Source organism: Molothrus aeneus, chromosome 2 (assembly GCF_037042795.1).
Source record: "Molothrus aeneus isolate 106 chromosome 2, BPBGC_Maene_1.0, whole genome shotgun sequence".
Classification (NCBI taxonomy): Eukaryota; Metazoa; Chordata; class Aves; order Passeriformes; family Icteridae; genus Molothrus; species Molothrus aeneus.
The window spans coordinates 17921665-17947467 of NC_089647.1; the positions used below are offsets into that span (position 1 = coordinate 17921665).

Genomic DNA, 25803 nt, shown 5'->3' on the forward strand with positions numbered 1-25803 from the left:
TTTTGTCATTCGTACACTCAGCTCTCTTCCCTCACAGGAGATTGACTAAGGTGTGGTCAGCATCCTAAAAGGGGGAAGATACTCCTCTGTTTATCTGACATTCATATGCTCTCTGAATTCCCCTCTAGTAAAAGATGCCAAGTTAACAGCCTGAGAAACTGGAATTTGTGTTTGTCCAACAAGATGATGGGAAAAACAGAAGCTATCTGCTTTGTTCTATAGTTGGCTTTAACCTTGAATATTTTGACAGCAGACTGGGAACTTTGCTAGAAAACAGAGTTCCAAGGCAACAAAAAACTCTTCACAGGGTTTTATCAAATAATTTTTGCCAGTAAAACTAGAGAGAAATGCAGCAAAATGAAATATTGTATATCAATATTGCTTAACTATCAGAGTTTGCTTTTTCATTTGATCAAAATGTTAGAAGAGGATTAGAAAAGAAAAAATAACTGGCATGAAAGATATAGAAACATGCTCATGTTCAGGTGAAATTAGGGTGCTCACCAGCACTGAGTGTTCATAAGCCTCAACATACTAACCCAGAAAGACAACTCCTCCAGGAGGTGACTCATATTTCAGGTGCCCCTGCAAAGGCACCTCTGCTTCCACTGATGGTGCAGTAGGCCCATGTAGACAGGCCAGCTAAATTAGAGATGTCTCAGCTGTCTGAAATTCATTGGTGTGACCTCTAAAACCGTGTCACTCTGCTTAAATTAATTATTGTAGGCTAATAGAAAAAAAAAGGCGGGGGGAGCTGTCTCATTGAGATAGAAAAAGTATCTCTGTTCAACTCTTCTTTTTTTGGGAGATGGGAGGGGAGGAGAGAGGAGGAGAGGAGAGGAGAGGAGAGAAGAGAAGAGAAGAGAAGAGAAGAGAAGAGAAGAGAAGAGAAGAGAAGAGAAGAGAAGAGAAGAGAAGAGAAGAGAAGAGAAGAGAAGAGCGTAGTCCTAGTATCCTATTTTAATTTTAGCATGCAAAACATATTTTTTCCCCACACACATTTAGGTCGACACCCCTGCCTGTCGTACCAAAACCAAAACAGATGATGGCTGCAACATTTTCATCACCATGGGCCTACCATGGATATCTTCAGGCCATTAAAACTCACGGATGAAAGAATTTTTTATTGTTCAAATCATGCAACTTGGAACTTCACTACAGGGCCAACCACAGTCTGGTAGGGAAAGAATCCTGTCATAGATTTCAGATTTGGATTTGCAACTACAAAGTTAGAGACGATTCTTCTGTGGGAGCAGAGAAAGGAAAGTGGGATAAATATGGGGTTACTGTTAGTCTAGAGAGAAAACCAAGCATTAACCAGGAATAACTTAAGAGGTGGCTTCCTCATTTTGGGATATCACTCCAAATTCACAACAGAAACACTACTTGAGAAATGTCTTCCAAAGCTGGATGAAGAAAAAAGGCAGTTACATCTGAGACACAGCTAATTCTCACCACTCCTCTTACTTGAATGGTATGATTGTGAACAACTAAGAGTTGACCTTGAAACAGTTTTCATATTTGCATGGAGTGCTCTGATTTGGGACTGCAGATGCACAACTTGGCCAGATGTCAGGCTGGATGGTGTGAGTGTTGATTTGCTCTTCCCTGCCTGCAGTTACCAGGGTGGTTCCTGTGCACAGTCTCAGGGCCATGGTCAGCACTTCAGCAGGGCTGCAGGCACAGGGGTCCTAATGAAGGCAAAAGCCCAAAAGCTGACACAGAGCCCTGATCACTGCTGGCTGGTGGGACCTGCAGCCAAGAGACACACACCTCTAACTACTCACTCACCCAGACAGGACATATTGAGCCTAGACTTCGTATGGTCTAGGCTTTGTATGTCATTTGGCACTTCTCAAGACTAATGCAGTTTAGCCCTCATCACTCTTGAGCATTTTGCCCACCTTTGTAACACTGACATGGTACAACCTCTCTCAAGTCCCTGGTTTGAGCAGTCTGACCGTGTGTCAATTCAGTTTTCAAAATAGAATATCCAACTTTAAAGGATCAGAGAAAAATAATAAAACCCCATCTGTCTAACCAGACACCAATCACTGTGTTATCTGAGTGCCTCACAAATAAAGCCTGTCATACAGAACATTTGTTGCCATTTATCTCAGGAATGGTGTTTGCATATCAGCCTTTATCTCGGGATTTTGCAAATTACCTAAAGGCATTTGAGTCAAGGCACAGAGAACAAGGTGAGTAGTAATTGCAGTCATTCAGACCTCAGGACACTTTTCACAACTGTCAAATAACAAAGTTAACTAATGAGATAGTCTGCACCTGTGAAAAGGTTCATAAAGAAAAAGGACCCTATCTTCTCTTCCTACACTAACCATTCAGTTAATTGCCAAAAGGCTCCACCTGACCATCACAGAGAGTCCATTCTGTGCATGTAAGAGTGCCTAAAGGAAAAAATGCCCAACCTGCCCATGGAGACACTGTATAAACTCTCGAGAGAGTTTAAGAGCATGGCTGTTGGTCCAACCCAAAGTAGGATTCAACAACAACAGACCATCCTCAGTCCTGTAACAACCCTGCACCCAGAGAAAACTAATTCCACTTTTTCCTCCACATCTCTACATTGAAAATGGAAATAAGAACATTTGCTTTACTCCCTTTGACATTGTGAAGATTTTTTTTAATTGCTTTCAGAAACTTGACAAAAGACATTTCTGAGTTCTAATTGATCAGAAGCACTTTTTTTTCAGATAACAGTACAAAAATAATGCAAAAGCAATAGGTGGCAGAAAAGGTTTCAAGTTTGGATTAAAGCTACGTAATTTGGATTAAAAGTACGTAGGGTGTAAACCACTGGGATGAGCCCTCCTGCGGGAGGCATTGCAAAAACACTTCCACTTCCAGGGAACATGCTGTACTACTGCAGAAAATTTCAGACCTTGCATCAAACACTGACCTTTTTTTGTCTCTCTCTGACTCAGTTGCACCCCAAGGGGCCAGAAGTCTAAGTGTTTTTTCAAGCAATTATACATGATTACATAGTGATGCAGAGTCCCATAAAATGAATGAGTGAAGACATTTGCAAAGAAGTGCTCTTAAAATCCTTGTGATGGTGCACAATGGAACATTTTATCCACACTCCATCTTCATATTTCCTAAATTTAAATCATACATCATAGTTGTACTATAGGCAATACAATCTATTGAAGTATGCATTAATTAGCTTGGCTTTTCTTCTAAACAGAGGTCATATAATTAATTATTAAGCAGTCAAAGGAGTCAGAGAAGTCCTTTCTATCATGTTCTGCTCCATAATCTTCATAGCGCAATATCTTCTGGGGAGGGTGAAAGGACCAGTCTTAGAGGAAGTCAATAGGCATATTACTATTCTCTAGAAGTTACCATCGAGGTAGCTCTGGCAGCTGTGAGCCAAGGTCTAAATTAAACAAGGCCTGTATCTTCAGGGACTCTGAAGGTGTCCCATCTATTCAAAAGGGACAAGCTTCTATGATATTGATGACACTTTATATGGCAATACTGTTGAGCTCTGCAAAGCAAGGACAAAGGATTGGAGGTATCATCATGCAAAGGAGATACATTACTTATCCTCTTGGCTTGGCTACTCACTGAAGTAGGAAGGATAAGAAAGGAGATTAATTTATATCGCCTGACCTACCTCATATTAAGTGCACAGCCACATTTTCTTATTTGTGGTAAATGCAAGGTAACATTTTCCTGTTTATAAATTTATAATCCATCATAACCAATGGAATCTTGTCTGTAACAATTCTGCAAATGTCTGTTCCTTAGAGGCATCATCTCATCCCTTATGGTAAACTGCCAGGGGTTGAGACTCTTTCTGAGGATTCTTCTACACCCCAAAGATACACACATTTCAATACATTAGGAACAAAAAAGTCCCACTACAGACAGAAAATTTGTGTTTTGCTCAGAAAATAAAAGAAACAAAAAAGGACAAATGAACAACTGATTCACAGTTTATGACTTGCTAAACATTTTACTTCATACCCACAATCTGTTTACATGAATTGCTTCAGTGTAAAAGTCAGAAAGTTAATTGCTCAGTTTCAGGAACCTTAGATAAAAGCTGGTTCAGTAACTATAATTCACTGCAGCCTACCAGAAGTCTGGAAATAAATAACTTTACACCAAAGTAATTCTACTGCTCTCTGATGCTTCACAAGGAGCAGAAGGGGTTTGAACCAAAAAGAGCTTGTTTTATGAAAGATAATGTTCCTGATTGTAATTTATTCCAATCAAAGCTCCCAAGCAGCATAATTTCTGAGCTCTTTATTTCTCTGAGTGTCCATTTCAGGAACATCCTAAAGCTTGCATCAGGGTTTTCAGAAAAAAGTGCCAGTGCTGGTCTGCTCCCCAGCCAGATTCAGCAGTTATATACTTTAAATGCCACTACCTCACTTCTGACAGTCTATGTTTTTGTACATTCCACTAGAGTCCAGGAGCCTTTAAGATAATATCCAGAAGTGATTACATCATGTCCTTCCTTTTGCTTCCCATAAAGTGAAATGTCATGTCTATAAACCGCTAGTCCCTTTTAGGCCCTCTGGGCAGCATCTCACTCACTTCCCTTCAGATCAAGGGTCTGCAGCAGCAGTAACTCCCCAACAGCCCTCTGCCCTTTGCCAGCTGTCGCTGGCAAACTGGACAAGGGCTTTGTGGAAGCTGTGGGATGCATCCCACAAAAGCTGTATTGATGCATGAGGGAGCATGGAGATAGAGCCCAAACCCAAGCAAGATTTCTGCCCTCCCTGTTGCATGGTTAGGACCTTTTTTCTTCTCTGTCCAAGAACAGCCTTTTGTGGGGACCTGTGGCATTGCTGACTGTACAGGGTGGCTTCCATCTCCCACAGCATCCCACCTTGTAGCACACGCTTCCCACAAAGCAAAGGCCCAAGGGCCTCTCTGTACCTGCAAGAGCTGGTACAGGGGCCTTGGATTACCACATTACAAAGATGTCACTCATATCCTCTTTGCCTTTGTAGCATGTTTGAACGGATCTAGACAATTGAGTTGTCACCTTGAGCTGGTCCACTTTTGTCCCTTTACAAATCCCAGTCACCTCTGCCCTGGCATCAATGTGATGTGCAATAACTGTATTGCAGACCTTAAAAATAACAGTCTAGGCTTGTTCATGAATGCCTGTTATGGATATTGAATTCAGAAAATAGGTAACTCTCACTTGTACTTGGCCTTTCTCCATGGCTTCTTTGCTTTGACAGACACGTTTCCAACATCTATTATCTTGTCTGTTTGTACTACAGTAAGTAGCCACAACTGATTTACCTTTTGTCTAGCATTCACTGCCATCCTGCCCCTTATTCATCTTTTCTTCTGAATGAACAAAGATTACCACTGAAAAACTACTGTGAATCTTTCTTCCCTTCGCTGCACAGCCTCCACCTATAAACCTTTCCTCAGCTATCTACCTCCCATTTGAAGAAACCTTTTTAGCCTGGCCATTTTTCTTTCTCTTCCCCAACATAAGCTCTCCAGGAGCACAGAGCCACATGACTTTCCAGCACCTTCATCTTCACAGCAACATCCCACACAAGCCCTCTCCCTGGTTTGATTGCCTTGGGCCAAGTGGGATCCACAAACAGCAAGCAGCATTGTAACAAATAATTGTTCATTAAATGCTTTCATCTTTTAAATGAATGTTCTTTGACAACCAAAAACCCTGAAAAATTTCCATACCAAGTGATCAGCAAAACTGAAAAACTGTATGTGCCCCACCCAAAATCAGAAACTGACTATGAGGCCACAGGTTTAAGGAGCCGCATGTCAGTGAGATGCTCACGATGCACGTGATCCTTCCTTCTTGTGAAAAAGAGATCTTTTCCTTGGCCTTCTCTGAAGATGCAAAATTATCACGAAAGAAGTGAAGAGACCTAAGATACAGAGAGGGTTATAATTATAGAAATAGTACCATCATAGATGTCTCCAAGAGCAATTGTACTTAGGAAAAAAGTTACTTAGTGCACATATGAATCCTTGCTAACTAGAGAATATAATTCACTAGGTACCAACTGACTGTCAATGACAACTGTCTGTTTGTTCTCAATTTTTATTTATTTCTTCTAACTCAGAAAAATAAATCTTGTTTTGACCCTCATGCATGACTCAGTGTTCAGGACAAAAAGCAAGTTAGTAGCAGCAGTTGCCTCAGCTGGGAAGTACTCTCTCTATCTCACCCCTTTTGTAGCAGTAACTACTTGGTGTGGTGAAGATAAGGGAAATGCTATTCAAGAGTTCAAATGCTCCCAGTGAAACTAAAAATTAGTGCCGAAAACAGCCCCAAATTGAAGGCCAGATGTCAAAAAGTCTTCTTCAAACCATATGAGGGGGTAGAAAAGAAGCAGAGGAAATGAGAGATAAGAGGATGACCTGTTCTTTCTGTGCTTTTTCACTGAATGATTCCAATAAACCTAAAGCTTTCTTTTTTTGAAAGTAAATAAAAAGTTACTTCAATGAAGGCCATCCCCTACAGCCACAGGATTCATTCCTTTAAAAAAAATTAAAAAGTTACATCTTCCTTTTGCTAGTCTCTAAAGGTAAAGGAAATTAAAGTTACAGGGATTAAGCCTGCTGTGACATCTAGGCATTCATTCATTCATCTCCTGGCTGAACTTCAGTCATGTTGCAGGGCATGGCCCAGCATGAAATTGTAAGCTCATCTCAGAAAGGGACAAAGTGGCCTCCCAACCTATTTCCTGTGGGCTAGAAAGGGCATCATCACTGCTCATGGTGACCAGAGCTGTAAATGTTAAAACCTGAGGGTGTTGGTGAAGATTATATTGCTCACAACTTGAATGCCTTGGTGTTTGCTGAGGAGCTGAAGTTTAGCAGCCCCATCTAGATCCCAATGATCTCATTGGACTCACATGCACAACCATTTTGAGAGTACTGCTCATGTTAAAAAAATGGTAATGTTAGGAGAGGAGTGGAGAGGGGATGTAAAGGCTTTTGGCACTACAGGAGGATTTCAGCTTCCCAGCAGCAACACTGGTTGTACAGGGACCTCCACTCTGGAAGAGAAATAACTGCCTAATATGGATTTCAGCACCAACTAAGGAAGCAATATTTATGTCACTGCATCTCCTGAAGGGTGAAGAACCTTCATGGGTTTAAAATTGGCTTAGTTAGTGATGGAAATCTGTCTGCTCTAATGTGTTCCTCAGGTAAATGTGCCTTCTCTTAGTTTAGTGTAACTGCTTAGTCACATGTGTTTGTGTGTGTGTGTATGTTTATTTATACATAACTAAAGTAAATTGCACTCACACAGAAATAAGATCTCCTCTGCCCTCACAGAAACTTAAAACCATTCTATTGGTTGAGACAAAATGAGCAAGGAATCGATAGGGCACAACTTTACACTTGTGCCATCTTCTGTACTTTCAAACCTTTAAACTACATCTTTATTGGCAATGCACTTTGAAATTTCTGAAATCCATTTATAGAAGGAAAAATTCTTAAGGAGTTTTCTTATTTTCATTTGATCCACAGTACTGCACACAAAAAGAGAATATGCAGAAATATTTCTGTGAGAACAAGGAGATGCTTCAGGCTGTGCACTCAAGAGAACCACAGCTGAGGCAGGTTTTGATTTGTCATTCTTTTCTGGCAGTGTGTTTCCTGCTTGCTGTATCTTTATTATGGGAAAGTAATGTGCAGAAAGATTCTTACAAAACCCCTTGTCCTAGGTGACTTGGAGATCACAATATATTTTAAGATGCTTCTCAACACTAGTTAATACCTATATTCCTTACAGCTTGGTGAGGCTACAACTATGCAGTGAAAGTATTCCTTCCACTAGTGGTGGTGGTGGTGGTTAGTGGTTTTTTTTTTATTTGTGGTTAATATGATTAGTCTTTATCTGAGGTTAGAGGAAAACAATTTTTTCCCCTGTTGATTTTTGGGTTGGTTTTTTGGGGGTTTTTGGGGGGTTTTTTGGTGGTTTTGTTTTTGGTTTGTTTGTTAGGGTTTGTTGGTTTTTGTTGGTTTTTTGTTTGGTTTTTTTTTTTTTTGTGGGGTTGTTGTTGTTGTTGATTGGTTGGCTAGTTTTGTTTTTTTTTTTGTTTTGTGGCACCTTCACCCAACCTCAATTTGAAAAGTACCCTCATCCTCCTATTTTAAAGGAACTGTGGTCTTCATGTCAGGAATGTAATTTTCCTCTTCCCACAAATAAAATTCCCAAATTTCACCTCATTGTAACCCATTGCAAAAAAGGAAAAGGATATCTCTGTTCATAACTGCAGGGAAAATTTAAGTAAATGCCAAATACCTGCCTTGCTGGACATGAGCCAGCCCAGGACTAAAGTGTGATTATTGCTGTAAAGTTTCTGAAAAAGTACCTTAGTTCAAATTTTAAAAAGAACACAGTAAAATCTTAGATTACTTGTTTTTTGGGAAAAACATGCTTGTGAAACAGAGTGGTGATGAAACTGCAGGGTAATTCTGGGGGAAAGACACCAGGAATTTCCTTAGTCCAAAGTCCTGCTGAAAGCAGGGTTAGTCAAGAAGTCAGATCAAGCTTATCAGGGCTGTATCCATTTAACCTCCTTCAGAACTTCCAAGGATGTAGCCTGCTCAGCCTCTCTCAACAACCAGCTCCATCCCCTGACTGTTCTCACTGGAAAACATTTTTTCTTATATCCAGCCTGATAGCTGTCTCCTTTCACTAAATCACCTGCACATTCAGCAATGGGTCCACGTTTTTCTTGTTCATCCTTTTACCACTAAGTAGCACAGAAGCTTCTATTGTTTTCCTTGATACCCCTCACAAGTATCAACTCCAGCTGAGCACTGCTTTTCTAACACTGCTTACCCGCCCAGACAAAGTTTCTAAATCCTTCCTTCGAGCCCCTCCTTGCTGTCCACCTTCTGAATTCAGTCATCTCCATGGCCATGCCTGACCCTGGTTCCTCTCATTGTGCCTGAGAGGACGGAGGGCAGCAGTCAGGGAAAGGGGAAGGGGTCAGGGGGAAGGAAAGGATTGGACAAGAAATCAGGAACAGCAAAAAGCAAAGTTCCTCTAAGCAGAAAGAAATTGTCTGTGTTTTATATTCTGGGTATCTGACTTCATACTCTGGAGCTTGATTTCCTGAAATGCTGAGTATTCCAGCTGCAGCTGAGCTCAATAGGACCTGAAAATCTGGCCATAGGTGCCTCAGACTGAAAAAGAGAATTTTGTCTGTGAATCTGTAAAATAGAGCTAATAATATCTCATTCTCACAAGGGTCTTGAATAAATAAATGCATTCATTGCAAAGTGCTCAGATACCACATGAGGGATGAGCTCAATAGAAAAGCCCAGGAGGCAACTGAAAATTCTGTCTTTAGAGAAGGGTTTGAATAGTGTGCAGCAAATAAGGCTTGAGTCCTCTCATCTGTGTAATATGGAGTAAACAAGAGACTGAATAACTGCTGATTAAGTGAGCAGCATCCATCCTGCATGATGAATGAGGTATGGTCCTTTGGAAAAAATCTATATGCAACTGTGTCATTAAAAACTATGCCATGATACATAGACGCAGTCGAGTGGACATTTATCTCCTGACAATCATTGTAATTCTGACACTTCCTGATTTTTTGGTAAAGTGACTGCAATCTTAAAACTGTTCTTTTAACATAATTTCTGCACACACTTGCATTTATGTTTATTTAAAATATTGTGGTTTCCTACAGCTTTGACCTGGTCTATTTTTGGGATGCAGACTCATTCCAATAATTTTGATAAATCAAGGAATACTGTCACAGTTTACATTTTCTATTTGTTGCACTAGTTCCTCCTTGCTTGCATGAATCCTTCTAGCATATCAGTGAATGAAAATTAGCTTCTTCTGGGGTTTAGTAGTTTCCATATTTAATCCATTACATCAATAATTGCATTACAAATGTATGTGTTAAATGTGTATGTGGCATAAAACAGGCAATCCCATTACTTAGGGAAGCTGTATTCCTGTCTGCATACACAGAAAAATCCTGGGAGATGTGTTTGTCATAAACACTTGTAATGAGAAAGGAAATTTGAGTTGTGGGTTGCTAGAAGGAGTTTTGCTATAAATTAATAAATTGCTTTATTGCTATAGAAAATTTCAAAAATAGGATGCTTACTAAAGCAAGGTGCAATACTGATCTCAGAAAGGAATTTTTCTTCCTTTAAGCCGAAAGAATTTTTTTTTTTTTTTACTTCCATTTCAGTTTGGTCAGGCAGCTGCATTCAAAATGTGTCCTACTATAGAAACAGAGTAATTTTTGGGTTACTTGCAGTCTGGCTAGGCTTAATATTAGCTCTTGTTTGAAATGGCACTGTACTATCCTTGTACAACTTCTGTTAAAAGACAGCCCACTGCAGGGGATTTACCCATCAGCTCTTGGGGCCGCTGCTCTAAGCACTTTAGCCAGTTTGCAGCAAGACTTTTTACCCATTCCTATTCATAGCTGCCAAAATAAAATGGTCTTTGTTCTGTCTACCACTTGGGAACAAGGCAAACACACTGCCAAACCAGCAGGAAAGCACACTGCTGCACCTGAGAGCTAACGACAGGCACCACCAAAACCCTTCCAGAAAGAATTCAAAAACCAACCCCTAGGGTCTGCTGCTGCTAATTATCACATCATTAAAGCAAATGGGTTTCTACAACCAAAAGCAAAAACGTGTGTACAAGAAGGTAGAATGTTTGAAGACACAAATAAGTGTAATCTCCAAGAAGGGCTTTAAAGTTCATACCCGGTCAAGTCTAGCATAAAGAGCAGATGGTATGTCAGGACCAGAAACAGCAGCAATATTTTGGGATTAACCTGGCTTTTCTGTAACCAACAACGTTCAGGGATTATCAGCTTTCAAGATTTTGTTTTCCTTCCTATGCTTCAGTGTCACACAATTTCACAGAAGCTGCATATGATAGACAATGCTGCTGTTCCTCCTTTGGATTTTATACTGGAATGTTATTGGAAAATTCAAGAAAGAGCTGAAGATGGCTGTCACCCTAGGACAATGGCTTAAGCTTTCCACACCATCCTTGTCATCAGACCAAGGACTTCTGCAGGCACATGGGGGAAAGAAGCATTACATTGATGGGAGAGCAAGTATATGAATATTTTGTTGTCCTGTAACTTTTGTTCCTTGGGAGGTTTTAAGGATCCTGCCACACATTTACTGTCAGATTGAAATCCTGCTGCTGAAAGGATCTCTACTTTCTCATTGTCCACTCTGTCACCTCCTGAAAGCTGCTGTCCCTGTGGCTGAGGTGACTGGGTAGCTTTTGAGCCACCTCTTGACCATCACATTGTGCAGGGCTGGATGTTGCCATGAATCAAAGCAGATTAAAATCTTCCTTAATAAACCTGGCAGTTAAATGCACGGATTGAGGAGAAGCCCCACAGTCCATGTTGCAGGGACAGATGTTTCCCTGAAAAGGGCAAGGCAGAAGCTAGAGAGGGAAACTGCTTGCCACAGTTCAATCTGCTTCTGAATGCACATCAAAGTCTTCAACGGCATATGATGGAATCATAAAAAAAAGATGAGGAACTTACACAGAATAATAAGATTCATGTGATAACCCAAGACTAATATAACCTAACCTACATGATCCCATCCCTCCCAAGAACTATGTCACTTTTCCCAGTGACATGAGTCACATAAGAAATCATTGCTTTTGTGAACAAGGAAATGTCATTTAAATCTAAGCATTTAGCCTGTTGAGGGGAGCTTCCTAGGGACTGGTAGAAATTAAAATGACGGTAAAAGCATTGAAGGATTTTGTTTTCATTAAAACTACAATTGATACTGGGTAGTACAAATATGCATTTCCAATTTAAAAAAATAGAAATTTCAACAACAAACAGGCCACAAAACAAGGAAGTGAACCAACCCCAGATAACATCTTTACTCATTCCTTTATCTTTAGTCTGGATCAAAGTGCAGAAAAAAGGGAGAAATGTTTAAGCTAATAGGAGACAATTATAGCAGTCAAGCTTTTTCATTCCCTTTCTGATGTGTATTTGCCACCCAGACAATAGCAGGCAAGATATGCCATCCATTGTTTCATTAATGATAAAGGTGGGTGGAACAGGGGCTGCTGCCTGAACCCATGACAGAGAAAAATTCCCTGTCACTACAGTGTGCTGGAAACCTTATGTCTGACAACGTGTCTTGTGCCATTCCTTCCTGCAGCCTCTCCCAGATGGGGGGAAGTGGGCTCCCACTAGGGCAGCACTGCAATTTGGACAGAGAGCAAGGCTCTCTCTGGGGCTAAGGCCAAATCTGTGTTTCTAAGGCCAAATCCCCTCCTGCTGCCAGGCCCAAACTGCTCTCCTCCATGCTGGTTTGAAGCTTTCAGCATGAGACCATTCTCTCCAAACATAATCCAGAGATATGAAAATACTTTAAACTCTGCAGTCCTTTGCACGATCCAGGATTCCTTGGGCTCAGCTGAGTAAAAGCGATGAGAATCGCCCAACTGGAGCTTGCACATGCTCCAAATACCACAGGGTTTGCTGTAATCTGTAATCATCACTAGCCCACCAGTGCAATGCCTGAGCCCTGTCTACCCTTTAGCCACATCCCAGCAAGAAGCACTGCAAGGACAGCTTTGGAGGTCTGGGGAGCACTGATGGACAGCCACATCCTCTGCTGCTGGGGTACCCAACCATTTGAGGAAGCTGTGTGCTGACCAGGCTGGCCTATTGCTGAGAGCAGCCCACCTGCCAGGAACAGTCCTGCATGGCTGAGCAGAGGTTATTGAGATATGTGCATGGGAAACCCCTTGATATTGTAAGGAAAGGCAGAAAAAATCTGTAGAATAATGAATAGATAGTTTCAGCTTTGTTTTCTCAAGTTGTATATTCTCCTGCCCTATGAACAACAGGCAATGGAAAGTAATTGGTGACTACTAGATAGACATTTTTTAAAAATGCATGTAGCTTAGAAAAGCCCAAATACTCCAATTGTCATCTTACTCTAAAAATCCACACCTTTTCTTCCCTTGCACTGTAGAGGATTCAGACAAGCAATCCTCTTCTCAGATATATTAATTCTAAAATAAGGAACACATATAGCTGTACAATTTAATAGGGTTATTGGAATGGAAAAGGGCACTTCTAAAAAATACATATCTTTGTTGTTGCTAGTCTGTAATACAAAACTGCATCTGGAACCACTGTTTTTGTGGCAATGTCTGAAAGGAAGTTTTATTTCTACAATAATGAAAGACAAAGCCATGTAGTTTGCAAGCTGCTTCATATTTTGCATGCCCTGTGCAGAGGTTGCTTTTAGAAGGCACTTCACCTATACCAAATGCTGCCACAGAGCAACAGCATAATGGAAATTTTATGTTCTCTGCCCCTTGCTGGACCTTTCTGGCTTCTCAGCACACAGTTCAGTAAGCAAAGATACAAACTAATAACAAAAGAGAAAATGCTTTTATTTATTTTTCCCTGATCTCTAAGGTGGCGGTGACGCTCAGAACATACTTCCCAAATGAATAATTTCAGACTTTATGGCTCATTCAATTTCAGTTTGCACACTGCATTTTATCCAGCTTGGGCTCTGTCAGTACAATGCAAAAGATAGCCATTCAAGATACTGGGTTTCTATTCTCCATATATGTAACATTGGCCAGAATTCAAGCCCAGAGACATAACAGAGGCTTTTGTGCAGATATTTTTGGCTGATATTAGGAACTGCTACAATAAAGAGGGATGGAAGCCATCTGCAGAAAACACACACACACAGACAAAAGCAGTTTTACTGGTCAAGGAATCCAGGATCAATGCTTTGCTTCAGCTCTGGATATTATCAGAGCTATGCAGGAGCCAGAATTTCTGTCTCACAGACAGTCCAGGATTTTGAATCTTTCCATATTAGATCAGAACAGAATGTTTATTTTCAGAATCTTCCCTACAAATGTTTTTAATTAAAATGTTATTTTCTATTTTGACATTTGTCAGTTAGAATTTTTCATTTAAAAGGAAAATTTGCAGTGAAAACCCTCCAAAATGGAGCCAAGGGGTTCCAGTCTGTTCAGCTTGTCATTTCAAAACATTAGAGAAATTATGCCTTACAGAAAGTGAGAAGGTGGCTTCATTACTTTCCATTTTGTCCAAAGTGAAATATCATTATAATCAATATTTCCTGCAAAATGTCCCAGTTATAACAAGCTGATACTATCAAACATGAAGCCACTTCCATCAAATGGTTTTGACCATATTTGCTAAGAGGTACTTTTCTACACAAGAGGAATTTAGATTCCTGATATCCGTTCTGTACAATTGTTCTTACTTCTGCCTCCCTCAACCTCATTTCTTATTAAAGCCTCAAGAGGAAGCAAACTAGAAACGCTGTAGGGGAGGGAGAAAAGACCTTAAGGGAGAAGCAACAGCTGACACAAAAGAAGGAAATGCCTTATTAGGGACACCACTAAAGCTAGCAAGCTGTCCCTTGCATATTCCTCACTCCCAATGAGCTGGTATGGCAAGTGCTCTCTTGGAGGCATGAGCTGAGCTGATCTGGAAAGCATGAGCTGAGCCAATCTAAGCTGAGCTGAGTTTGTCATCTCATTCATGCAGGCTATGTTCAGGGCTCTGGAGCCAGTGTGGCTGAGGCCTGAACTAGGTTCAAATGAAATATTTAGTAGGAGAGCCAAGAGGATCATCTCTGCACCAGGCACAGACTCTGGCATTTGCTCATCCCTGTGCTCGCTGTGTTCTGCCAGCGGTGGAAGCAGAGGCTCTGTGCTGATAACACATCCTGCAGGACATGTCCAGGCTCCCTGACACACGGCAGGGAGGCCCTTCCCTGGCAAGAGGAGTCAGCAGAGCTTTGAGCTCAACAAGGGCTCTCTCAGCTGCCCCACAGTAATTCAGTATGGGATCAGTCCCTGCTTCTCTCTGCCCAGCATCACCAGCAGCAATGCTGAAAGGGAATGTTGAGAAAATGCTACTTAAAATTGAAATGCAGGCTCAAGCCCTCATAAGAAGCATGGGGAAAAATTTTGCCCTACGAAAAAGACAACATGCTGAAATTGTCCACCTACATATTTAGAACTGGAAAACTAATATAGGAAACAAATATAGGAAAAATATCCATAACAATAATTTTAGAAACAATTATTTACAGAATTATTTACGTCCTAGTGAAGCAAAGACTTGGTCCACACTTGATGAAGGTTTATGCACAGCTTTCCTTCCACCACTCTGTCACCTAGACACTTCAATGCCTCTTTCCTGCCCCAGTCTGCACAGGACAAAGTCCAGCACTTCTTTCCTTGCCCATGGTGCAAGCTCTGCCTCCATGTCCAGTCATGTACATCTGGATGGAGGCTTAAGTCATGGCTGGACAGCAGTGAGTTTGTAGCTGCTTCCAGGCTTCTTTCCACTCTCCCCTCCCATCTTTTCCTCCCACTGCATGAGGACTCCACAGCATGCTTCCTACATGCAGAGACATTTTTACCTCAGCTGCAGTGAGGGGATGCCAGCCCGGTGATGCCTCTTGCTGCAGCAGTGCTTGTCTACAGCAGCACAGCAGTGACACTTTGATGCAGACCCTTATCATACAATTGCTGTTTATGTTTTGCAGCTCTATGAGTTGGTACTGGTGAACTTTGAGAAATTCAGGGCAGAATTACAATTTTTTTAACTGAAGATCCCACCATCAGGATTCCAGGTTTGGCATTGCTCTGCACAAGGGCAGCCTGACATTAACGCTCAATTCATGCCACAAGCGTGTCAGCCTTCCAAAGCAGGGTCTCTGCTGATATTCAGAGCATGCTTAGTGCTTCTTGGTAGGACAGGAAAAGTAAGGTGTCAGCAAAATGGAGAATCCAGTGCAATATTGTCTTTGGCTTTCTTTACTTTTAAATTAAATACTTCTGGTTCCTTTTAAAACAAAACATGAGGACTGTTTCCTCCCTGTCTTGGTTTGTTTTGCAGTGTTTCAGCTCAGACTGGGTGGTACATTATTAATACAATTTATTAATAGGAGTTAATAATGGAAGCACAGATACTTAAGGGAATAAAATCACTACAATTAAGAATATGAGGAGCCTACACAAGAAAATGAAACCTTACATTGCCTAAACAGTTTTAATAATAACTACCGAGTTTCCACTCATTAAGATTAAGTAATCTGCATCAAAGATTAGACCATCAGAGATGGTCAAAGAAAATATATTCAGAGATAACTGAAGAAAAAACCAGAGCAACGAATGGAGAATGAGGTCACACTTCTTTCCAAATATGCAAATAGATAAACATCAGAACAATAGATTTTCTTCTGTTCTGTTCACAAAGGTGCAGTTTCCTTATCTGAGATCATTGTGAGGCTAGTAAGAACACAAGACTTAATACAAAATCTCCCAGAGAAGACAAACAGTTTGGCCAGGCTGGCTTTATTTTAGTAGAACCCTTTGTATACATACACATACACACAATAAATGTGTTTGTGCACATGTAAAACCAACGACACTTATTTTTCACTCTACTTGCTGTTCCCTTTATACAGAAATATAATTGCACAGTTAGAAGAGTAGGAATGGGAAAACAGTACTTTTTTTTTACTTTAGCCTAATGGAAGGTATTATGTGTGTATGTATATGTATAAGGATTTTGTCTGTGTGACATGCAGAATTGCTTCTTCAGTCTTCAAGTAGCTTTCATGTGTCATCTTACCTGTGGTGATGATAAGCAAGTCCATATTTCTTTGCAAATCTAACAGTACTTACTGCTGTCAGTAATTAAGCCCTAGACAGAAAGAATATCCATATCCTGCAGGACTGAACACTCATGTTTCCCCTCTAATATATTTGACTCCCTCACCAGTCCCACACAAAACAAAACTACAAGTAGGAAAAGAAATTATCCCCTTCCAAACATGACAATCATCTACTGTGGTTTGGCAAGGAGGCCTGAAACCACGTTGTTGTGGGAGATCTTTGACAGAAGATTATATTCCCAGGCCTTTCTTTTGGCTGACGATGCTTCAGAACCTGAACCATGAGCTGGCTGGTTGGAGCTTTCACTTTCCTTCACATCTCTACTCTCCACTCCATGGTCCTCCTATTCAGAACAGAAAATTCCTTGCAAGCTTTGTCCAAGTTCACTGCAGTCCTGGGTCTCCTTCCTCTTGGTTTGGAGGGCATGGCTTAAATATTCAACCTGTATGAAAAAAAACTCCAGCAACATCACATAACAAGGTTGCTGGTGGTGGCAGAATGTTTTACAGCCAAGGTATTTCCATGATCTTGGGTGACTCTGCCAAGGGAGCAGAACCTTCTGCCCCAAGTTAAAAGCATGGAATTGCATGAGCATGCATGCTCAGCACTTCTCACAACTGAAGTCCACTGTAAATGCCCTGGCCATTTGGAAATCCTGTCTTCTATTCATGGCTGGTTACAGCTTCTCCTCCACATGTAATTATGTGCAGGGCCCAAGCAGTGAAGACAAAGTGACACAAGCTTTGCTATGAGCTGGACAAAGTTTCCAGGACCTATTTAGTGCTACCACATCTCCACTGTATTTCCTCCTGTTCCAGCTAGACCAAAGTCTGTGCAAGTGCACCTGCCCATTCTGGGGTCATTCCTTAAGTTACAACATATAAAATTCACAGAATTATGATCCCAAGTTTCCCATTTGGTTTAATGAGAGGGGACAAATGGTTCCTTCATTACACCCCTTCCATGCAGAGTTTACTTTAGAATTTTTTCATAGTGCATACCAAATTCATTCAAAGCCTGAAAAAGCATAACAACCACAAAGCAAACTTGTGGTACCCTTTTAAAACTATGTTTAAATCTACAGTGCCATCCAGATGCTAAAGGCAGGATTATTATCCACCTTTCTGCCTCCCTCATTACATTAGCTTTCCTAACAAGAGCAGGGAATCAAAGGAAGCTACAATACAAAACAGCATGTCAAGCTTTTCAAAAAAAGAAAAAAAAAAGTTTTCAGGCCTTTCAGATTTTCATTATATTTTACCACCATTAACTAAATATCTTTCTGAGACAGATATATTTTATCATCCAATTTCTTTAATGAAGAGTTCAAATTCACAGATTGTGCTAGTGTCAGGGACAGAAATGGGAACTTATGACTCTGTGTCTGTTTGACAAAAGCTAATTCATAGGAGTCATCTGTGTGGAAAAATAACTGCAATAATATTCATAAAACATATTGCCCATGAAGAAACTCATGGCAAATGTAGTCTGAATAAGTTTCCACCACTGCTGTTTCCTTAGAAAGATATGTCATTCCTTGAGAGGTGCATGTGGTAAGTGATGCTGAGAGTTGCAGTGCAAAGACACAGAGACTGGGTACCAACAGTTCTACCAAAATACATTCCCCAGATAAAAGAAAAGTTGTCATCCAGAAACACACTGTCAGTATAGATACAAAAAAAATGGTTTTATGAGGAAATCAGTGTCAGTAGAAAAAAGTGATAAAAAATGAGCAAAACCATAAATACAAATGTGGAAGATGTGTATTACATCATTCTCTGTTACTGCAGTAATTATATAGTCACAAGGGGAATAAAATGGTCAGAACTACCAAGAGAGAACTGTGTTCAACTTTAAAATGTCAGCAGTGAAAAAGAGGCATAAAAATCTGAGCCTGAAGGGACCTACATAAATGAGTGTCTAATATTTCATACATATGTTTTTTTCCTGTAGATATCTTTATCCTTTGTGCTAATTAAAATCTTCGTTTACATGTACTTTGTCTCCCTCTTTCTCTTTGCTACTTCATTCTATTCTCTTCTTTCTTTTCTCATCATCTTTTATCTTTGCAGATACCTTCTAATTAATTTTCTCCTTAAGGTCATTTTTTTCTATTCAATGCAGAATTAATTGCCATTTGTTCTTTTTTTCTTTTCCTATCTTTCCTTTTTTCTTTCTCTTTTTTTTTTTTCCCCAGTGTTTTTCAACACTTTTCTCTCCTTTTAGAGAACTTTTTCTGCTCTCATGTTCCTGTTTTGTGGTTCCCTGTGCTTGCTCCCTTTCTACCACACTTCACTCTCTTTCTTACCCTATCTCCTTAATTACCAAATTTCTCACAAGATACCTTTTCATAGACATAGAAAGGCTGATCCCTGCCTCCTCTCAGACACACTGTCCTTTCTTGGCAGCCTTTTCTTCACTAAACATGTAAAACTCTCTCCCAGGCATTACTGCTTTGTCCCAGAATCTACTCAAAATTGCAAAATCCCTTTCCACCAAATTTAGTCATGCTCAGACTCATGTACTTTTCCCTACTGGCTAGAGATAGAAAAAGGTATTAAATGCCCTATCCTCTCCTATTTTAATTATAGAATTCCATAGCCAGGTGAGGTCTTCAGAACTGAAGATTTCCATTCTGATTATCTTAGCATCTGCTGCCTGGGCTACAAGCTCCAGATCTGTTAGCCAGGGCCATGGGCCTCTGTCTCCTCCTCAGAGACAGGCACTGACCTGATGCCACAGGAGCTCTGCATAGACAAGACTTACCTGTGCTGCTGTTGCTGTTGCATTCAAGCCCTTTGAATGCCTCATAATCTTTGATGCATATTTCTTGGCCCAAAGACTTCACAAAATAAGGACATCAGAAGAGGCAAAGTAGTAAGAAGACCAAACAATGTGTCTTGTTCCATGCCAAGTGTCGGGTCTGGCTGTCTGTCTCTGCCCGGACACGGGTAGGGTGGTTCTTGGGTGGCACGCGTTTCAAAGGAGGAGTCTGGACTCTTCAGCTTTTCAATCTTCAGATTGTTTATTGTTTCTTATCTACAAAATTTTCTGTCTGCCCAACAGAGGTCTGACCTGCAAGGCAGCCAAGGGCACTCTGACCACCCACGAGGCGGTCTTGTCTTTTTATACTAAAATCTACGTACATGATATTTACCTTTATTTTCCAATACTTTTCACCCATGTTAGCAACTGCACCTTCACCATAAACCAATCTCCAAGTGCCAACATCACCACAGGAGATGGAAGACAAGAAGAAGAAAGAAGAAGGACGAGACACGCCCTGATCCCTCCATCTTGTCTCCATAATCCCCCTGTATCAAAAACCTTAAAGTCTATATTTCACCCTCTAAATGTGTCCCTTTTACACCCTTCACTCTAAAGTGATTCTCATGTCCTCAAACTGCTGTCACTTCTGTGGATGGATCAAAATCAAGCCACCAAGCACTCTTGGCAACATTCCAGGATTTCCGAGACCCCCCCAAGGGTTCTCCTGGCATCTCTGGACATCGGGAACGATGTGCTGAGTTCCCACAGCCAAGACCCTACAGAAGAGCCAGCAACTGATTTTACCTCTGCTGCTTTGCCCTGCTGTCTTTTCTCAGCCTCCCACCCTGGGCCATTGAAACGTTCCCCAGCTCTCACCATGCACCCCCGACCTTTGAACACATATAATCTTTCCTGTTTTTCTCAGAAAAACATGTAGCTCTACACTCCTCAAATACACACAGACTTCTCTACTTGTTCCTATACACCCCTCTCTTACAGTAACTCTTCCCTACATCTTATCCTTTTCTTCCATATTCCTTCACATTTTTCAGTGCCACCCCAAAATCACTCAGCATTTCTAGACTCCTTTTCTCACCTCCAGGTTTCTTGTACTAACTCTAACATCTAAAAACAGCTATGCCTAGTGAAGGGAGCTCAGTATTAGGCCAAAAAAGAAAAACATAGCTTGTCCTAATTCTGTGAGCATTGTGACCTCAGTAAAACCGGGCAGCTTGCTGGTATTGCCACTAACAAGGAGAGGTGACCAGACTGGATTCAAAGGAAGAACTGGAAAAACTGACCAAAGTGGGGGAGATTTGGTTTTGGGGTCTTTTCTACTGACTTGGGTAGGGCTGAAAGCATCTATATCACCATCTGCAGGAAAAATGCAAGGAAATGCATTGCTGTGTCAATATCAGTCAATGCTACGTGTGCAGGCACCATGTGCTGAGGTCAGACCAGCACTCCCTGGCACCAGCATGCTCTCAGAGGGACCTGCTCTTTTCAGCATGGCTTTCTACACCATTTAAATATTCACTCTTATGTGCCACAGCACCACCAAGTCTGTTTTCAACCAGCTGTTCTGTAACCTAGAAGCAGCCTGTTGAATATTCGGTGTGTGATATTTTTGTGGTTTTTCTGGACCCACTTCCACTCACTCACTTTACACAGTTACTAGGAAATCCAAGACCTGGAAATCCAAGGGAGTGATTAAGAAAATCCATGACAGTTTCTAACACACCTTTATTGCCTCGGTAATGAATTTTGATTGATCTGATGCAAGCAGGTCATTATGAGTGTTTTTAAATCAATTTACAGCTCAGAAGTACTTGTGGAGTTGGCACAATGACAGAGCACATCGTGGGACCACGTGAGGCAGCTGTGCCTGATGCACCACATGGTCATGCTGATGTCTCACTACATTTTTGGGTGGTGACTGCTCCCTGCCAGCTGCCTGCAGGAGCAGTCACATGCAATCAGAAATACCTATGTCTTTTTTGAATGTGAAAATAATCCTATTCCCACTTTTGTAATGCTGCTAGTTTCAAGATTTGAGTAGATGTTCTGATAAGGCAGGCTTTTTAACTGGCTGGATAATGCCAGAATTTGCTTTCCTTGCTGCTTTTTTTTCCTTGGTGCTTTGATCTGTACAGAGCTAGTTTGTTTCTTTTCAAATACCAACAGCTAAATGATCACTATGGTTTCTGGTTAATAAAGACCTGAATCAACCAATTGACTTCATATGTTGTTTCACTTGTCTTTTTTGCATTCTATCTTTCTCTTTTATCTTTTTCCTGATTGTTTTTTTTGGGGGTGTTTTTGTCTGGTTGGTTTTTTGGGGGTTTTGGTGTTTTTTTGGTTTTTGGGGTTTTTGTTTTTGGGTTTTTTGTTTTGGGGGGTTTTTTGCTTAATTCATGGGCACAAGGTTAATTCCAGCTGCTCACTTCCTCTATAGAATTCTTCTTCATCTACATCAATAGATCTGGAAAGATGAGGGGAAACAAAAAGGGAGTCCTGATGCAGTACATAAATCAGGACATTGGCAAACCAGGCAGGATTTGTTTGTTCTTTCTCGTTAGCATTCTTTCCCCACTAGTTCAATAGGGAATTTTAGCTGACTCTTCCTTTTGAGAGGAGGCCCTCAAAGCCTTCTCTGCTGCCCAGTGTCACATTGCTGTTGTAGCTTTTTCACCTCTACTTATCTAAGCTAGTTTATAAATGTTTCAAAGGGCTCAGCAACCCTCAAAGTCACACCTTTCACATGCACTGTCTTCATGTTCATTTACACCTAAAAGTCATCCTTAAGGAGAAGAGGAAATATTTGGTAGCTCAGGAAAAACATGTATATGTATGAAAGCAGTCTAAGTGCTAAATGGAACCTGGCCACGGGGGAATTGAATGTGTGGAGGCATGCTGCTGCCTACACTAAAGCAAATGCATACTTGCCTTGTTTCTTTCTTACTTTTTCTGCTTACAGTTATTTTACTTTATTACTATTCCTTACTTACACTCTGGCAGCATTTAAAATCCAGATCAGGATGGAGGCAACTTCTGTGCAAAACTTTTGCAGTCAAAATACTAAACCTACTAGAAATTAACCTGAGGGAACACATGATGGTCTCAAACTTATTCTGAAGAAGAGCTTTGAGTTTGGAAAAAAAAATCTTTTCCTGACACAGTAAAATTAGAGAGTTTAATTTTTTTCCAGAAATAAATGCTTTGAGGCTGGGTTTCAAAATAAGTTCATATTTCAGAAGAAATTACATACCATCATTTGCTATAGTAGTGTGACACAAGATAAAATAAAAGGGCCCAAATTCCTGCACAGTGCTTCAGTTTTATAAAAAAGAATAGTGCTATGCCTATTAACAACAAACTTTGTGTAAGTACCCCTTTTCACTGGGGATTTTGAATTTTCAGGTCTTTCATGCAGATTGTAATAGAATTATAAAATTAAAGCTTTCAGATATAGGGATGTAAAGTTTCTGTGATTTAGGAAGTGGAAAATACTTTGTGCTCTTGAGTGACATTTATGGGTCAGGAAAAGACTATTGCAGAGTTATAAAGGAGTCTGATGTGCTGTCAGTCTGTACAAACAGACTGATGTGCTATCTCATGTCTTGTTTGTGGGATTAATATTTTTCTCTGATGCATATATTTGATTGGAAAAATTCCCTGCCCTTGAGATTTCAGAATTACTCAGATATAAAGATTCAGCTTAAAAACAAATGATATTTCTAATGTTCACTCACATCTAACCAGAGCTTCTCACCAGCCAAAGGGAGCACAGCCTCTAGAATGTTTCACTTTTCAGTAAATAAGAGCAGAAATTCAGTTATTGTATTTGCTTTTCAATATTTAATTTCCATGCTGTATTTCAGTGACTTTGAGTGTAACAGTCAGGACAAAACAAACATAAGCCACAGCTCCTCGTCACTGCTCCCTAATAAAAGGAAATGTATTACTCGCTGTTGCTTGGACCTTTTGCAGTGAGATGTAATGAAGTGACATGAAGAGAAGGGGACATGCAGCTACTGAATTTACACTTGAAAGACTTTATCAAAATGCTCAATTGACATCTCTAACTTCTTTCTAAACAACATGTTTGCTGAGGCCAATGTAGGATGTTCTCTTGACTTCAATAGGTTTTGATGAAGGTCTTCAAAATTATTGCAGTGACTGCCTGAGTACCCCCTGTATCTAAATGCTAATAAATACAGAAATCTAATGCTGAATAAATACAGAAAATGGATGATTGCAGTGGCTATGTGAAAATAAAGAGTGTGACACTTGCAAAGATATGAAACTAAAAAGACAGAAGACAAAAAGCAAAAGCCATGTATGATGTATATTCTTCTTTTTAAAAAATAGTCCTGTATAAGTCTACAAAATGCTGTTGTATTTTAGCTGAATTTAAGAAGCAATGTGACCAAAATACTTGTTAATCTGTAATGCTCATTTTGTTAACAACACCCAGAGTCTAGACCTATTTAACAGCAGACAGAATTATTGATTGGATTTGTTCTGCATTTAATGCTAATAAAAAGAAAAAACAGCATTTAGAGTTCTTTTGCAAAATATGCAACTATTAATGAGTGAATAAAATGTAAGAAAAAGGAAAGTGAAAATCTAGCCTAGACACATTAGAAATAAAGACACCTTCCTGTCTAAACAGTTTTTGGCAGATAACACTTCTTCTGCTGCTTTTTGTCTTTGATGTTCTTGCTGCTGGTGTTCTTGACAGTTTGATGACAATTTGTAGTGAATCAAACAGTTCAAAAATAACCCAAAAAAATCACTTAATACAATATTTCATTTTACCCAAACCAGGATTTTTAGATTCCAATTTGAGAACTTTATAAAAGACTTCTATTCCTTCTACATAAACCAGAAAAATATTTCCAAATTAATATTTAATGGAAATTAACATTTTAAAATATTTTTTAAAGGGAAAGGTTTATTAAAAATTTCAGACAAAAATGTCTAGGTTTTTTCAGTATGCTTGTTTCTTGTTATTGAAATGAAAAAAATATCTTCACATATTTTTAATGTCATAAAATGAGCCTCCCCTGTTACAAAGAAAACAAAAAAACTCTTCCATACCTCAGCGAAGTAGTCAAGCCAGCTATCAGGTGAGAAAATTCATGGTACTCATGGGTGTCTTCATATTCTCACATGTAGCATCGATGTAGAGGACATCCTTAATTACCTTCATATTCATGGTGCTGTTATCTGCAAGTTTCCTGAAGAAGTTTTCAGCTGCCATTTGTAGGGATTACTTCTTCTCTTCTATCTTCACAGCTGAGGTGCCTGCAGTGCCCAGATAACTGGGGGTGTGCCTGGCAAGCAAGTGGAAATAGGGTCAAGCATGAAAGTCTATCACCATTACTAAGTCCTTACAGAAAAGTCTTTAAAATTACACAGAAATCCTACAGGATCAGAGGACATCTACATGCTAAATGAGGATTCATACAGAGAAACCTTAGCCTTTTTTAAAGGGCACAGCTCTGTGACCTTTAGGTTCTTCCTGTTCCAAATGACCTGAGGTAACTGGGATGAGTCTGGAGGTCAAGGTCATTGCTGCCATGCACTAGTGCAAATAAACCAAGGTCATGGTTGAACTTAAGACAAGGCAGAAAAACAGAACAATGGTACAAAGGTGTTAATTTCTATAAGCTTCCCTATTTCCTTCCTTTGGGATGGATGTGCAGTGAATACCTGTACTGATGTCTCTACTGTGCACTGAATATTCAAATATGAGATTACCTACAGTGGCTAAAATGGCTGTAAGAAATAGCCAACTTGTTACCATATAAAAGCAGTTTTCCCTTGGATTGTTTCTGAGCCTCAGCAATTGCAAATAGGTTCCAGAAAGAATTTTAAATTATCTCCAAATTTTATATGTAGTGTTTTAATAGGTTTTCAAACAATTTCATTAGATGGCAATTTAAAAATAGTTCTTCTATTCTGCTGTGGCTTGGCAAGACTGGAGGAGAGAACTGGTTGCTAAAAGATGGACTTTCACTCTAGAAAAATTTGAAATAAAATGCCAGGAAACAATATGTATACAAACAGCAGAATAATTGCCAGAATTCTGTTGTTCTTTCCCTACTGAGCTTGCAGTTTCTTGAAAGAAAGGAGATTATTTTCCCAACTTATGCTTGGAGTGTATTTCTCATTGAAGTCACACTCCAGGGTCTACAACCACAGAGATCAATTAGACATGATGGACACCATAAGCCAAATCTTTCCTCCTGCAGTAAAAAAACCTTGGGAGATAGAGAAGGTGTAAAATAATAAATGGAAAGTGAGAAAAA

At 40.1% G+C, this 25803-nt stretch overlaps 1 long non-coding RNA gene across 1 annotated transcript in view; it reads right to left on the reverse strand.

The window, feature by feature from the left end:
- The window catches only part of LOC136568657 (uncharacterized), a 61333-nt gene extending 36492 nt beyond the window's left edge, over positions 1-24841 (reverse strand). Inside the window, exon 1 of the long non-coding RNA XR_010785270.1 lies at positions 24590-24841. This is a non-coding gene — a long non-coding RNA (uncharacterized lncRNA). The remainder of the gene's footprint in view (positions 1-24589) is intronic.
- Between the last annotated feature and the right edge of the window lie 962 nt (positions 24842-25803).